The 16,214-nt window shown below is 42.6% G+C and overlaps 1 long non-coding RNA gene across 1 annotated transcript in view; it reads left to right on the top strand.

Moving 5' to 3' along the window:
* The window catches only part of LOC135973843 (uncharacterized), a 31,914-nt gene extending 22,538 nt beyond the window's left edge, over positions 1 to 9,376 (top strand). The window contains exon 3 of the long non-coding RNA XR_010590882.1: positions 8,819 to 9,376. This is a non-coding gene — a long non-coding RNA (uncharacterized LOC135973843). The remainder of the gene's footprint in view (positions 1 to 8,818) is intronic.
* Positions 9,377 to 16,214: the final 6,838 nt, after the last annotated feature.

Raw genomic sequence — 16,214 nt, 5'->3', positions numbered from 1 at the left:
AGAGCAGGGGTAGGCAACCTATGGCACGCATGCCAAAGGCAGCATGTGAGCTGATTTTCAGTGACACTTACACTGCCCGGGTCCTGGCCACTGGTCTGGTAGGGCTCTGCATTTTAATTTAATTTTAAATGAAGCTTCTTAAACACTTTAAAAACCTTATTTACTTTACATACAACAATAGTTTAGTTCTATATTATAGACTTATAGAAAGAGACATTCTTAAAATGTATTACTGGCACGTGAAACCTTAAATTAGAGTGAATAAATGAAGATTTGGCACACCACTTCTGCAAGGTTGCCGACCCCTGATATAGACACACACTGCAAAGAGAATGGATGCCAACCTCCTACTCTGTGGTCTTGAAGTTCTTGCATGCCAAGCTGCTGTCTGTGAAGTTTCTTTAATAAGGATATTTGGAAATTCCATTGTGTATAAAATGTCTCTCAAGAAAGAGGTCCTTGAATGGAATTCCCCCCCCCCCCTCAAAGTTTTTGAGTGGTTACTTGGATCCTTTTTGGCGTTTCCTTATTTTGCTTCACTCCCTAATGTGTTCTTGTGGAAAAATCAGACTCCAAATGCCTTCCCTGCCTCGGGTGGCCTTGGATATGCAAATCTGCCTTGAATAGCTGAGGAGTTGATAACTCTGGCCTACAGCTTTCACACAAAGGAGACAGATTTGTCTTCTTTACCCCCTGTTTGTCTCCTCAGGAACTCTGTTCCTAGTTGACAATATAAAGCAAAAAAGAGTTCGCTCTAGGCAAAAAGTGAGAATGAAAGAGAGGCGGGGGAAAGAAGTTATGCTTCAACCCAAATAAATTGCTTAGTGCAATTATTTTGATAAGTGTCTTTTTTAGTATTTTCTCCTAGTCAAATTAAAATGGAAAGTAAGAAGTTTATCTGCCAAATATATTCTCTCCCCTACTCACAATTACTAGATTTGTTTTGTAATATGTCACTATTCAGGTGAAATACAACTGAGTGGGCCAGGTCCTGACTGATTTTGTTTGCTACTAAACTAAATATGTTAAAGGGAAGCTAAAGGTGTACAGTCAACGCAGATGGTAGAAATGGGGGAAGTAAAATGAATGTTTGGGAATGGAGAGGCTTGATCAGTACAGTTCTTGGTCAGGCACTTAAGGTTGGTTTGCTATTAAAAGCGTTAAATGCTCAATTAGTGGGGTTAATCCTTTTGAGGACAGTGATTCTTTAACTCTCCTTAGCTGGAAATTGAGGTATGTATCTTAATTTTCTTAAAGCATATGGTTGAAAACAATGGAATATGAGCATTTTGAAGAAGCATTTGATCATTCTTTTATGGTCTTCAGTTCTGTTTGGCTAAGACAATGGTGTGACGTACAGCATTGGACAGCTGTCCATATATGAACAAATTTTCAAAACTGGTTGTTGACAGGTATTCCACATCTCTCATCTTATGGAAATTTCACCCTGGGCAGATAAGAGTAGTTGCCAATGAAAGCCAGTGCTACCAAAAGTTTTAAATTGCTATTTTTTTTTACATGATCTAGTTTAGAGTACAAATATGAATGGCAATACCGTAGCTTGGTGACTGTGGAATTGGAAAAGACTGGAACTTGTCATGCAAAAGCCTCTACAAAAGTTCAGCAGAGAGAATTTTTAATGTACTAGAAGTGCAACAGCTGCACTAAATTAGTAGCTGCCTATGGAATCCATAATAGAACAGACAAGTGAGGCTTCAAACAGAATTTACATGATTAGCTGCACCTACATTCCAGCTACATTTTGTTTTACTTTATAACCTTCACTCTTTTTACTTCCCTTACTCTGAAAGCTCAAATGGACTTGTGCTTAATAAACAGCCATTTTACTAAAAAATATTCTGCTTCTCAGTGAAGTTTGTGCATTATTAAGCAATAGGCTTTTTTAATCTGCTTTATATTGAAAAGTGAATTAGCTCTTATGTGAGCTGCTGTTTGATAGCAGTGCTTTGCTTAATCACCAAATTGGCAGCAGAAGTTCAGGTTTTCTTACACTGGCACACTGATATGCCTCAGCTATGGTTGGAGGGACTGCCAATGCCCTAGGAGTTTCATTCCATCACTGTGACAGTTCTTGCTGCTGTTGCTAAGGTTGGGATTGAGAACAATGGTCAGAAAATGACTCCAAACCACTCTAGGCGAGTGGGGAAAATAATGCCCTCCAGCTAGTTGTGAGGGATGCAGCTATGAAATGGTCACTCTAACTCTAGCTTTAAAAAACTAGGCCCTGGTCTACAATGTGGGTGGGTGGGGTTCGATCTAGGTTACACAACTTCAGCTATGTGAATAACATACTTAGATCGATTTACTGTGATGTCTTCGCTGCGGTGAGTAGACTGCTGCCACTCCGCCGTCGACTCTGCTTGTGCCTCTCACGGCGCTGGAGTACAGGAGTCGACGGGAGAGGGCTTGGGGGGTTGATTTTATCCCGTCTAGTCTAGACGGGATAAATCGATCCCCACTGGATCGATCTCTGCCCGCCGATCCAGTAGGTAGTGTAGACAAGTTCTATGTTCTCTAATAGTCGGTTAAGTAACAGCCAAGGTTATTTTTCACTGTGCTGTCAGTCATGTGGGCCAGTAACCCCAAATGCCTGAGAGTCAGGAAGCATTTCCTTGACCTATTGACCTAGATTCTTGAACAAATTATTTAACCTTTCTGTGCCTGTTTTCCCATCTATAAAATGGTTATGTTTTACTTACCTCAAAGTTTTTGCAAGGTTTAATTAGCATTGCTACAAAAATGCAAAGAATTATTTCTAGCAGTCACAGTATTTTTAATTCTGTGGTTGTTTATAATAGCCATTAAAAGACTGGCCCAGTTCGCCTACTCAGACTTTCTGCAACTCACACCACCACTATGACTAGAGTTGGTCAAAATTTTGGAATTTTTGTCCCTTGGAAAATTCCAGGGACTTGAAATGTGGCTTAGTTCCAAATTGGGACCAAAAATCTCAATCTTAATGAAAAATCCCAAATTTCCTTTTGATTTTAATATCCTATTGAAATGATAAAGTGAAACATTTTGGTTTTGATGAAATATTGTTTCAAATTTCCAGTGAAATTTTTTTTAACAGAAATGATGTTTCTGTGAAATGTTTAAATTTAGTGCAATCAGCATTTTCTGATGGGGGGGGGAAACTGTTCTGTCAGAAAAAATTTGACCTGCTTGACCTAATTGACACAGAAGGGAGTTGTACAAAAGCATGGTAAGAGGTCCCCTATGGGCCCAATCTCCAAGTTCCAGAGTGAATTTAAAAACTTCAGAGTTTGGGGACCAGTGAGATTAGGGTCTAAACTAATTTCATACTAGTATCTGACACTGGCAATCAAAGTCTAGGTTTAGATTCCCCCCCCGCCCCTAGAATTAAAACCCCAAAACCAGAAGACAGACTGCTCTGGGTTTCATTTGCTTGCATTAGGCCATTTCCAAGCTTGGATGCCTGAAGTTGGACCTCCTATATCTGATTTTAGGTGCCTAAATTATAAAGTGGCCTATTCTCTCCTCTTCCCCCCCCCCCAACCCTCCCGAATTGCTGAGCACATGTAGCTCCCTTTGTTGGTGCAATATTTAGTTTGTTTGAATCCAGTCTGTGCCATCACAAGCTGTATTTAACATAACTACAGATGTTATCCGAGTACAAAGCATGTCCATATGTCACTCCTCCTCCTTCCCACCCCCTAGAAGTCAACCTATGGACAACATGCAGAGTAATTTCTAGTCTTCAAATTTTTATGAAACAACCTGTTTTAGACCACCTATTTAGTGCCCGGTCTTGCAACCACTCATCCATATGAGTGACTCTACTCATGTGCTTTAGTATTTGCAGGATCAGGTCCATTAATTTTCCCATGCTGTTAAGATTTAGTTCAGCCCTGCAGTGAATGACACATCTCAACCTCTGCCATTACAGAAATAGAGAACCATTGCACCAGTTATGCATACACATACACATCATTGTATCAATTGTGCTTCCTCTGGAACAGAATGAAATGGACATAAAAGGAATCTGAAATTTAAATGAGATTTTTGGATTCTGCTGATTTAAGGAAATTGATTTAATTTCAGACAAAGGTCTGCAAATGTAAGGTTTGTAGGTTTTTTTTTTTTTAAATCCTTAATCACTCAGAAAAGGCTTTATTTACAAAAGCAAATGCCTTGATGTTTCACATTTCAATTTTTTTATTTAAGATCAATTCTCACATCAAATCAAATTTCCAACCTGGACATGTTTGGACTGGAAAAAGCAGATTTTTTTGGAGGGAAAGGGGGGAGTGGGGGGATGATGGGAGAAAGCAAATCATTGGGCTTGCAGAAATTGCCCAGAATGGAGTTACTGACCATTTCAAACTCCATACAGACATGTAAAACATTCTGTTCCCCAGAAAATCCAAGCAAGCATACAGGAGCTCTAATTGTCTTCAGCATGCATTTAATTAGATTTAATAGGTTGTGTATTTTATGTTAGCCGGATGCTAATTTTTTAGATAAACATTTATTGCCATTTAACAGCTTTGTAACAATATGTGCATATCTAAGAGCATATGAGAGAGATCTGTTACATAGCTGTTATATCTCAATAAATACATTTTAGGTAATCAATGAGTATTTAATGTGCAATTACTGTCTTATTAAATCTAAATTGAATGCCTGGCTTAGAAACTGAGGGCTGGCTCCTCCAGTCAGATACATGAGCACACATCACTGCAGATGTTAAAAAGCTGATACCCCCATCCCAAAGTGACTTGTCAGGAAATTCAGGACTTTAATAAGGATATCAAAAGTGTCTGTCTTTCCTCCACTAAACTTCCATTTTGAAGCTTGTCACCTGCTTGGCTTATGCACTGATGATGATTTTGATTAAGTGCACCAGATTTTCAGCTATGATATAGGTCTCATAGCCAGTGGTGATGGCATATCCAAGCTCATGTTAGTTGGAAGATGCCATTTTGCAAGGAAGTCTCAGGCTCAGCAAGACCCTCTGAGCAAGTGATGTTTCTCAATAGCTGAGTCAAGAAACAAATGACCAGAGATTTTGCAGGGGAGGAGGGGCACTGGTTGCCTTCAGAATGCTTACAAGGAAAGGGACTACTGGGAGGCTGGGATATGGAAGAAGGCAAAGAGAAAAATGTTTCTCAGTTGTGGCATCTCCTCTCCTCCCAATTTTGCACTAGATCGCCAAATTCATACCCAAAGTAAATGGGTCCAACCCATTAAGTTAAGTTACATGTTGCTTTCACCATGTTTGAATTTGGGCTGGAGTCTAGAACTTGCCATAAATTCAGCAACTGCCCTAACATTGATGTGCTTGCTTTAGCAAACCCATGGTATAGATGTTCACAGTGTTGTAGCTATGTTGGTCCCACAATATTAGAGACAAGGTTGATGAAGTAATATTAGTTATTGGACCAAGTTCGTTGGTGAAAGAGACGAGCTTTGTGTAAGCTGAGAAGCTTTTCTTCAGGTCTGGGGAAGGTACTCAGAATGTCCCCTAAATACAAGGTGGAATAGACAAGGCATTAACACACAATGCAAGAGACGATTCAAGGTGAAGTGGGCAGTTAACACCTCTACATTCATAAGGCAAAGGAGGACTAGCGGGTTTTGAATGAGCAATAAATCCAGTATCTTAAATTCAGGTTTGTCTAGCACAGTAATGAATTTAAGGCCATGTCTATGCTAGAGAGCTTGCATCGGTACAGTTCTGCCATTGTAAGACCTCCCATGTAGCCACTCTATGCTGACAGGAGAGAGCTGTCCCATTGGCATAATTAAACCACCCCTAACAAGCTGCAGTAGATATGTCTCCCGCCAACCTACTGTTGTCCACACTGGTGCTTCTCTCAATGTAAATTATATTGGTTGAGGGGTTTGGTTTTTTTACACCCCCCTCTCCCCCGACCGACACAAGTTACATCGACAGAAGTGCTAGTGGAGATGTGTATATACTGGAACTTAGACTCAGTTAAATGGACCAGATCCTCGATAAATGCATGAGGATGGCTCTCCTTGACTATTTCAGGAGGCCTTTGTTTGCATTCAAAGACACAATATGCTCTTCGTGTCTAATCTCTATTTGTGTTTAAACTCCTTGAGTTTGTATTCATGTTACTCTCCCGGCGGCCCACTTTATCCACCTCCCTGAGAGGCGGTAGTGTGATGATGGAAGAAGCTCTTCCAATGACATAGTGCTGTCTACACGGGGTGGGCAGGGACGGGGGGTTAGGTCGGTAGAACAAAATCGTTCAGGGCTGATGATTTGTCACACCCCTGAATGACAGTTAAATCAATATAGGTCTGTAGTATACGCCTGGCTCCTCTTCCTATCTGATCTACAGTGAAGTTGTAGTTCAGCTGTGGCAGCACAGTAACTTCCATGGGAAGGAACTGCTATGTCCTATGGACAGTGACTCCTCCTTCAAATTCAGTTTCCCCAGGTTCAGATGGTGGTGAACAAGCAAAGGAAGACTGTGCTGAGCCAAGATACACTAGTAAAGTTTGACCCATTCTGTACTCTCCAAAAAAGACAGCCAGAAGCATAGGTGCCAACTCCATGGCATGTCACTCCTGACCACTCCCACTTTCCCATTGCTTCTATTGTGACATGACCTGGTGGAATGCATGGAGCTGGGAAGAGGTAGCAACTTCATTAGGAAGGAAGAGTGACCAATATCCAATGCCTGAACAAAGGGAATTTGTTTGTACCAATGTTGTCTCTTGCTTCCCTGCCACTGACGTCTTCACTCACCTGCACAGCCCCTTAAGCTTTAACTGAGTTTGCTGCCTTTTTAATTAAAGTTATAAAAACATCCAGTCACCTGTATGCTCTAAAATGCACAGAACTCTGGCCAATATTTGAAATATTTTCTGGTCTGCAGTTGGGGAACAGTTTGTATATTCTGGAGGACTTTTCTGAACTAGTTCTATGTATTTATATGTACAGAAGATGCAGTGTGAAAATTAAGTTTTCTTATTGAATGGACTAGCCAGTTGCTCCATAGTAACATAATGAACAAAACAAGGATCACTGGATCACGGTTCCATTGTGTCTATGGCCTGCTCTACGCTACAAAGTTAGGTTGATATAAACCACCTTGTGTCAACCTACTTGTACTCGTGTCTACACGTTTGTCTACCCCAACATTAAGTTCTGTTTACTGTAATACCACCTTCCCGGGTGGTGGTGAGCCATGGTTGATGTACTGAAGTTGATGCAGCACAGGTGTAGACAGCATGTTACCTATGTGAACTCTAACAGCTGTCCCACAATGTTCCACTGACTGCTGTAGTCACAATTGTGAACTCCACTGCCCAGGACTCAGAGACCAGACCACTTTCCCCCCACCCAATGTAAAATCCCACACATTTTTGAAATGTCTTTTCCTGATTGTCTAGCTTGGGGAGCACGCCTAGCAGCTCTCCATTGTTGTGTGCTGCTGACCACACAGGCTACACATCTAGATGCTCTCTGACTTGGAGTAGACAGGAGATATTGGATCTCCTGGGCCTGTGTGGAGAAGACAAGCAGTGCAGGTACAGCTATGGTCTAGCCAGAGAAATGTGGACATCCTATGAGCAGATTGCACAGGGTTTGCAGGAGCTGGGGTATGACCGGGATCAGCAGCAGTGCCACAAGAAATTGAAGGAACTGTGGCAGGCATATCAGGAGGCCAATTCAATCCAGTGCTGAGCTGCAAACCTGCTGCTTTTACAAAGAGCTGCATGCCATATTTGGCAGACCCCCCACACCCATCCTTCAGAGCACCGTGGATACTTCCAAGGAGCCAGAGTCACAGGCTCTTGGCCTGAACAGAGAAGAGGAGGATGAGGGACATCTGACCAAGGGGTCCAGCTATTCTGTAAGCCAGGACCTGTTTGAATCTCTGTCACAGTGCATTCAGTTCTGGCATTGAGCGCCTGTGAGCCCAATGTAGGGGAAGGAACCACAGGTAAGTGTGTAATTGTATTTCTCATTCCAATGATGTACTGATGGCACTACCACAACTTAGCAGGACACAACTGTCAACTATTCATTAAATTACTCTACTAGAAAAGAGTAGGAGGAGTCTTTCTGAATAATCAAGGTTGACATCTCCAACGTTGTTCCTTCATTATAAATATTGTTAAAGGAACTGTGACCACCATGGGCTCAAACAGAACAGAGCATGAAGGGGAAGGAAAAGACAGCCTTTGATATCTGCTCTTTACTAGTTATTTGCTTTTCATTCCTCTGGAGAGTTAGGGGGAGGGACGTTATGAGATGTTTACATACCCAGGGATGTCCCTTGAATCCTGCTGAGAGATGTCAATGAGTGTTTCTTGGAGGTACTCTGCAATTCTCTCCTGAAGGTTTCTAGGGAGGGCTGCCTTATTTCTTCCTCTGAGGCAGGACACTTTCTCACCCTAGTCAGTGATAACTTGAGCAGGCACCATTGCAGTAAACAGATTAGCAGCATACGGGCCTGGGTGACTTTGGGATGCCAGCAGCAGTTGTACTCTGTGTCTTGGTCACCTTCCAGAGTGAGATCTGCTAAAATGGTCACCACCTGTGGAATACAGTGTCAGTATTCAGTCCCATTGCCCTATACTTACTGTTTCATATAACTGAGCAATTCCCTCACTCCTGGCAGGCCATGCTCACCAGGGCTAGTGCTGGGAGTGGTGCCATGCACAAGCACTCTGAAGCAGAAGTGTCAATAAGCATGTCTTGTGTAAAACTTTAAGGGAGCAAGGGAAAGGCATTGTTACCTTTCAGTTTCTTGTGACTATATTGAGTAGGGTACCTCTGTTTCATCTGCAGCTGCTGCCATCGTGGCCTGGAGAGAGACCCTCTCCGCATCTGTGGAACACCTAAGCCAGAAAAGGAATAGAAAGAAGAGGACTTGGGATGACATGTTCAAAGAGATCCTGCAAGGCTGTGCTGCATCAGACTGAGCAGAGGGCCTGGAGGGTGAATATTGAAGTGTGTATGAAGGAGAGAGCAGACAGGAATCCCAGCAGGAAAGAGGGAGATGCACCAGGACATAATACTGCTTCTCCAGCAGTGCAAACAAATGCTGCAGACTCTTGTGGACCTACAGGTTCAAAGATCATGAGCTCACCTCCTTTTGCAGTCCATGGAGAACTCCATTATACCATCTCCCTACACCCCCGCTCAATATTTCATGTGGCAACAAACTATGGCACATTGGAGTACATTAAGGACAGCCATAGCTTCACATACATGTAACTGAGAGTCATGGTTGCTTTATGTGCAACTAAAATGGACATGAATATTTTCCCTTAAGCTCAGTTCCATTAATATTAAAGGTTCTAATGTACTCTTCAACTTCACAAATTTTTCTTTGCACAGATTTTGTTACTGAATAAAATTCAAGATTTGGAAAATAACATTTATTAGTTCCCAACCTATGGTGCAGAATGCCTAGTAATTCTAAAAGCACCCACTTCCTGTCACACTGTACAGTAACAAGTGTCTGTGACTCATAGGGTCAGTGATAGTATAATCATAATATACAGCAAGAACCATAAAATGAAGAGATGCACTGGTAGTTTTATATTCATAGATGTACACCAAGCACCAGACTATTCCAAACAGGCTCCAAAACAGCAGGGCCAGGCAGAGCACAGTACATCTCATGCATTACAGTGGCTCACTGTTGAAGTGCTCTTTCAAAGCCTCCAAGAGCCATCGAGCTCCATGTTGAGCTCTCCTAGTAGCCCTTGTGTCTGGCTGTTCAAACTCAGCAGACAGCTGCTTTGCTTCTGCCCTCCAACCTGATGGCAACTTTCCCTCTTTGCTTCACGGATATTATGCAGGACACAGCAGGTAGCTATAACCATTGGGATTTTTTCCCACTGAGAGCCAATCTTGTGAGTAACAAATGCCTGCGTTCCTTCAATATAACACAAGCTCATTCAACTGTCATTTTGCACCTCCTGAGCTGATAGTTGAATCTTTTCTTGGTGCTGTTGAGCTGGCCAGTGTACAGATTCATGAGCCCTGGGAGCAAGGGCTGGGTCCCACAGGATTGCTACTGGGATTTCAACAATGCCAGTGGTAATCAACCAGTTGGGAAAGAGTCTCTGTTCATAGCTTTCTGAACAGTCCTGTGTTCTTAAAGACATGCATGTCATGCACCTTCCCTGACCAGCCAACATTGTTGATGAAGCATCCCTGGTGATCCATCAATGCTTGCATAATCACAGAAAAGTAGCCTTTTCTGCTGATGCACTCGGTGGCAAGGTGGTCTTGTGCTTAAATAGGGAATATACATGCCATCTAGTGCTGCGTAGTAGGAGATAGAAGCATAGAACTGGAAGGGACCTTGAGAGGTCATCTAGTCCAGTCCCCTGCACTCAAGATGGTTAATGGCCCTGCATACTTGCATGAAAATGGCCCCCACAGTGGATTTTCTAACTCTAAAATGTCTAACTGACGGTTAGCAATCCGGCACTGCAAGTTTCAGTAGTGCAATCACAGTTCACTTCTCCACTGTTGGTGCAGCTCTCATTGTGGTGTCCTTCCACTGAAGGTCTGGAGTGAGCTTGGCACACAGATCCAGAAGTGGGTCCTTGCACATCTGAAGGTTCTGCAGCCACTGCTAGTCATCCCAAGCCTACATTAGGGTATGATCCCACCATCAGTGCTCATTTCTCAGGCCCAGAATCAGCACTCCACCCTCTGCAGCTGCTCTGTGAAGGCCACCAACAACCTTGAATTGTTTTTTGCTATGTCCTACAGCACTCTGTCCTCCAAGAAATCATCAGGTTCCATGCAGAGCCACAAGAACCACCAAATCAGCAAATACTGGAGGATCATGTGTCCTGTGCTTGCAACACTCATAACAATAGTGCAGAGCTGTGTAGGCTCCATGCTTCTGTCAGAGATGGCAGTCAGCAAGGAGGACTGTGTGGGCTTGTGGAATTTTTAAAAAAAGGTGTGAAAATTATGGGACACAGATAATGTTATGGAATGGAGAACAGTTCATGCTGAGAGCTTGACCCTTTTTTCAAGTCATCCCTCTGGGACTAGCTTCTGCCCCACCTAGGCTGACCAGATTTCCTGATATCCGCCGGCAGCACTTTTTTTTTTCTCTCTCTGCTGGCAGGCACCCCCGCCCCATGTGTCCCGATATTTTCTTCCCCTCATCTGGTCACCCTAGCCCCACCAGGCATTGCCAAACTTCCCAGAAGACAGTGTTCTGAATGGTGGTGAATAGCACCTTGGGATACCTATCCATGGTGCACTGCATCAACAGACTGACTCCTGATGAGTATGTGCAGCACTGATGTGAGGAACCAAGTATGCATGTGTGCACCAGCGAAACACCAACTATGGTGGCTTTATGCTGATGTACCTTGCATCAGCAAAAGCTTGTAGCATAGGCTTCCCCTATATATGCCTCAACAGCCTCCTATGGTGAGAGGAGCTCAGATAGTGCTGGCTATGCTTGGTCTGTGCCACTTGGAGATTTTCCCTATACTGGTTTATGGGCCCTTCTGCACACCAAAGTTGTGCAAAAAAGCTATATCTGGGGAGAGGCTCTGGCCTGGTAACGGGTTGGTTAGCAGTTGCCTTGAGATGGTACATTCTAATATAGTAGATTTTCTAGAGGTTTTTACCTACGTTAGTCTCCATAACAGAAAAAACTCTAAAGAATATTTTTACAAACGCTAGAACGTGTATCATTCCTAGAGTAATGATGATGCACTAATTAGCCACATGCTGTGACATCTTATTCTGTGACAGAGGCTATAAAACAAGGTCCATTGGTATGAAAGGTAGAGTCAAATTAATTTCATTCCTCCTCACTCCTTACACAACTTTTCTTTAACTAACAGTTGTAAATAAACCATGGAGCCTTGAGTGGTGTAGTTGAATTTGACTGAATACATTCTCTCCAGCTGAGACGTAAACCCAGATGCTGATCACTTGTGGTCATTAAAGATGCCTGCCGCCTGTTGTAGCTGCAACACAGACTTGTGCACATGCTGTGCATGTGCAATCTGGGACCTCACACTTATGAACCTTTGGACCATTGTATCTAGAAAACATCAATAAGGAGATTTAAAGGCTTAAAGACAAGGGCTCCTTAGCAATGTTTGCAAGTTTAGGGATATTAACTCCAGTATATAGGTCAAACCCCCATGCAGGTGATAACATACTTAGGTAACGCTGCCTCTCTAAATTCTCCTAGCAGCTTCAGTTGGATAGTGTCATCATCACTTCTTGCCCTATGTGCTTATGCAACTTGCTGTGTGCTATCAAACAGCACTCTGGTTTCTCCCCAGGAGGTGGATCAAGTCACTCACTCTCTCTAATGTAGACAGGTGTTAGGAAGCTTAAAGGGTAGACTTGAATGTTGCAATCTGCCCCAAATACTGACCAGGATAGGGAACAAATTGTGATTTCCCTCACTCCCTCTCTATGGCTAGCCAGCTACTCTCACCAGTGGGGGCCCACTTTCTTCTGCTGCTCCTTTTTGCCTCTTCCCCAGCCAGTGCTCGCTCTCTCCGCTGCAGCCAGAGCCACAATGAGAACAGGGTTGTGATGGTCTGCAGGTCCTGAACCAGGGCCTGCAGGTTCTCTGCTGCAGCCACAACACCTCCTGACAGCTCTATGAGTGACTGGAGAATTGGGAGCCCTAAGGTCTTTTGATCTACTAATGATATTGCGCACAAGGACCTGGTGGGAAGAGCTCTGGAGTCCTGATTGGGCTGGGTACACTACTTAAGCCAGAAAGAGAGACACTAAGCTGTCTGCAACAAGATGGATCCTGGCTTGCTGCTGCTACACACTCTGCCTTCTGCCACCTGTCTTCCAGCCTCGTCACTGGCTCCTGGTTTTGACCCTACCCTGTTCCTGGCTCCTGCCCTCCGCCTCATACCAGTCCCTGAACCATTGTAACTGACTGCCAATCCTAGTCTATGTCTCTTTTTGGCTTCCAACTCAGTTCTGACCCATGGCTTTGAGTCCTGTTTCCTGTCTGACTCCTGACTCCAGACCTACCCATTGGCCTCTGGTTCCTGAACTCCATGCTACCCGCAAGGTCAGACTGCCCACGTCCAGGTCACTGGTGCCCATCTCCCAAAGACCCTGCCAAGGGCTGAGCAGAGGAAGAAGCGAAGACTTACTCGCTTTCACTCCCGTGGTTGGGTGAGCGATGGCTGTGACAATTCTAGCTCTAAGTAGCATTTGTCAAGCACTTTGAGATGCATAGACACGCTACAGCATTGCAAATCATGTGTTAGTCCAGATTTTTGTTTGTTTGAAGGTACTTTATGTACACTTGAAAAAAACAAAGGCCCCAAAGTAAAGCACTAAACCAGAAACCTTTTCACCGGGCCAGCGTTCTCCTTTGTTCTAGATGCAGCATGAGTTCAAGCTCAATGTGCTAGGATTCACAGCTCTTAAGACCTCTTCCAGTCATCCCAGCTCCAAAAACTAATTTAAGTTTCCTGGGTGTACATTATACCTTGTTGCAGCAGCTAGGAGATAAAACGGATGCTTCTCGGGATGCACTGAAATGTAAATGAACAGGAGTTTAAAAAAAAATCTGAGTTCTTGCCTCTTAAAATTTTTATTATTTCCCATCCAAGCTTACTGTTTTTGTTTAATCTTGCCATTCCTTTTCTTCTTCATTGTGTGCTCTTGTTCTTAGGGATATGCAAACTTTATTAGTCAGCTCCGCTTTCAAGCTCTGTGCGCTTTTGTGTTTGAGAATTGGGAATCAGGTACTTTTACAGTTAGCCTAAAGGGAGAGCTGGGCAGGAGGAGCCTTTCTGAATAATCAAGGTTGACATCTCCAACGTTGTTCCTTCATTATAAATATTGTTAAAGGAACTGTGACCACCATGGGCTCAAACAGAACAGAGCATGAAGGGGAAGGAAAAGACAGCCTTTGATATCTGCTCTTTACTAGTTATCGCTCCATCGATGACAGTAGTGCTGGCAGGTCTCTTAGATTTGGTTGCCTTTTTTTAGAAAGTTTTTCTTCTATTAGCATAATTTATTCTGTCTGTGAAAGGCTGAGTTCATCTCACAAATTGTAAAGGCTGGGAACGCTAGTTCATGTTAGTGCTTGTAAATTTTCTTAAATGCTGCATTCCTAATGGAGGTGTAGTGTCCTGATTATATCAACCACTTTTTGCTGCCTCCCTTTACTGGATTTATTGAATACATTAATTATTAATGAACAGATCTCAGTAACCTACCTGCTCATTTCACTTCCCTTATATCTCATTATATATTGTTCTTTAACGAGCACCTTCATACAAGTGTCGCGCTTTCATAGCACCTTGTTCTAAGTTTGTTTAGTTGCTTTAATTGTTTTGGAAATATTCATCTCAATGTTTTATTAATACTTATTTGTTTGCAAATTGGACCCTTGATTTTTCTGAGTTAATTCTTTTTTTATTTTATATTTTGTAGTCCTTTTTCTCTTTGTCAGCTAGAACTTAATTTTGGTATCCTAACTAAACACTAAAATGCTGACAGGGAATCTATCCTTTTCAGCCGTTTTAGTCCTTCTAAGTTTAGAATAGCTTATTAGCATGGTTGATATAGGCCTTTGTATATAAAATATCACTGCTGTTTTATCAATTAAAAAAGCTACAAATAGTTCTGAAGATACAAATCCGATTATATCCCACTTCCAAACTATAGTAAAGGTCTTTGTTACTGAGTTAATATGATGAATGTAGTCCCTTCCTCAGATACCACAGTACTGGTGCATTTTTCTTTCTTTAGGTTACTGAATGCTAGAAATGAACTTGTGCTGCAATACAGGAGGTGTCCAGGTATCTGTAACTATACCCCAATCCTTGCACAGAATGGAGCATCCTCTAATTGGTCATGGAGCCAGGACAAAATTGTCTGGGAGTATGGCATCTGAAGAAATTACTCCACAAATGACCTTCTGGGCATGAACGAAGCATTAGTCTCAACAGCGTTCTGTACCCCTGCCAGAGCGTGAAAGAGAAACCACAGAAAAATATGAGGAGCAGTCGAGATAAAAGGAAGAGGACTGAAAAGAAAAAACATATCTATTGTTCTAATTGAGCTGAGGAGGAGGGGCTGGGGATGATGACATAGCCTGCAGCTCTTTGTTTATCGGAACATCTTACCAGTGATCTATGCCTGCATTTGGGTTTGGGAGGCGGGGAAAGTATGGTGCTTTTGTTGAAATGTTTTTCAATTTGGTTATCAGTCAAGAAGTCAGTGATTACACTAAGCACTTTGCCAAGCATAGTATAAGGGACTATTTTTTTTACTGCCTATACTGAGTTTGCTTTGTTTCTTGATTTCACATTTTCCTAATTGTAGTAAAGTCTGTACGTCAAGTCACTGAGTCAGTGGAGCCCTGTGCCCCGTCTCTGAGGACCGAGTTTGCTGGCAATTCTTGATAGGATGGATCTTTTTTCCCTACCACCTCTTAAGTAAATTATTTGCATTAGTCAGTGAAGATTGAACAGAAGTAATGGGACTTAACATGTCTAACACAAAATGTCAGTTCAATGTAGGTTTACACAATTAAGTTATAAAATTAGGGAGAGAACAACCTACCTACGTAGGTTGTAGAAGAGCACCTGAGGGAGATCTGTTAGACTAGACATCCATTTATTAATATTCAAGTGCTGTGACAAATGTTCCTATAATGCACAGAATGGACTATATGGCTCTCTACTACTCCCTTCCAACCCAAATGAGCATGAACATTGCACGTGGCCTATACTGCAGGTCAGCTGTGGCTTGTATACATATGTTTCTCAAGTGTTTAATTGAATGTTTGACAGCTACCTAAGACAAGTCACTGCTTTAAAAAAAAAGATTGTGTTACATGGTCTTTTGGCTCCACTGAACCTTTAAATTGCACCCACTGACATCAGCAGAGAATTTGGACAAACTCCATGGGAATAGATATTTTTGGTGGTTAATGTTCATAATGCCTTAAGTTTCATTTTGGGAATTTTCAGAATGGAGAAAGGTAAGTAGTAGTGTCTCTCAGGGCTCTGTACTGGGCTGGGTCCTATTCAACATATTCGTAAATGATCTGGAAAAAGGAGTAAACAGTGAGGTGGCAAAATTTGCAGATGATACAAAACTACTCAAGAGAGGTAACCCTAGGCAGATTGCGAAGAGCTACAAAAGGATCTCTCAAAACTGGGTGACTGGGCAACAAAATGGCAGATGA

The sequence above is a fragment of the Chrysemys picta genome, chromosome 10 (genome assembly GCF_011386835.1).
Source record: "Chrysemys picta bellii isolate R12L10 chromosome 10, ASM1138683v2, whole genome shotgun sequence".
Classification (NCBI taxonomy): Eukaryota; Metazoa; Chordata; order Testudines; family Emydidae; genus Chrysemys; species Chrysemys picta.
Note: the sequence above shows the minus strand (reverse complement) of the source record. Positions and strands in the feature narration are given on the sequence as shown.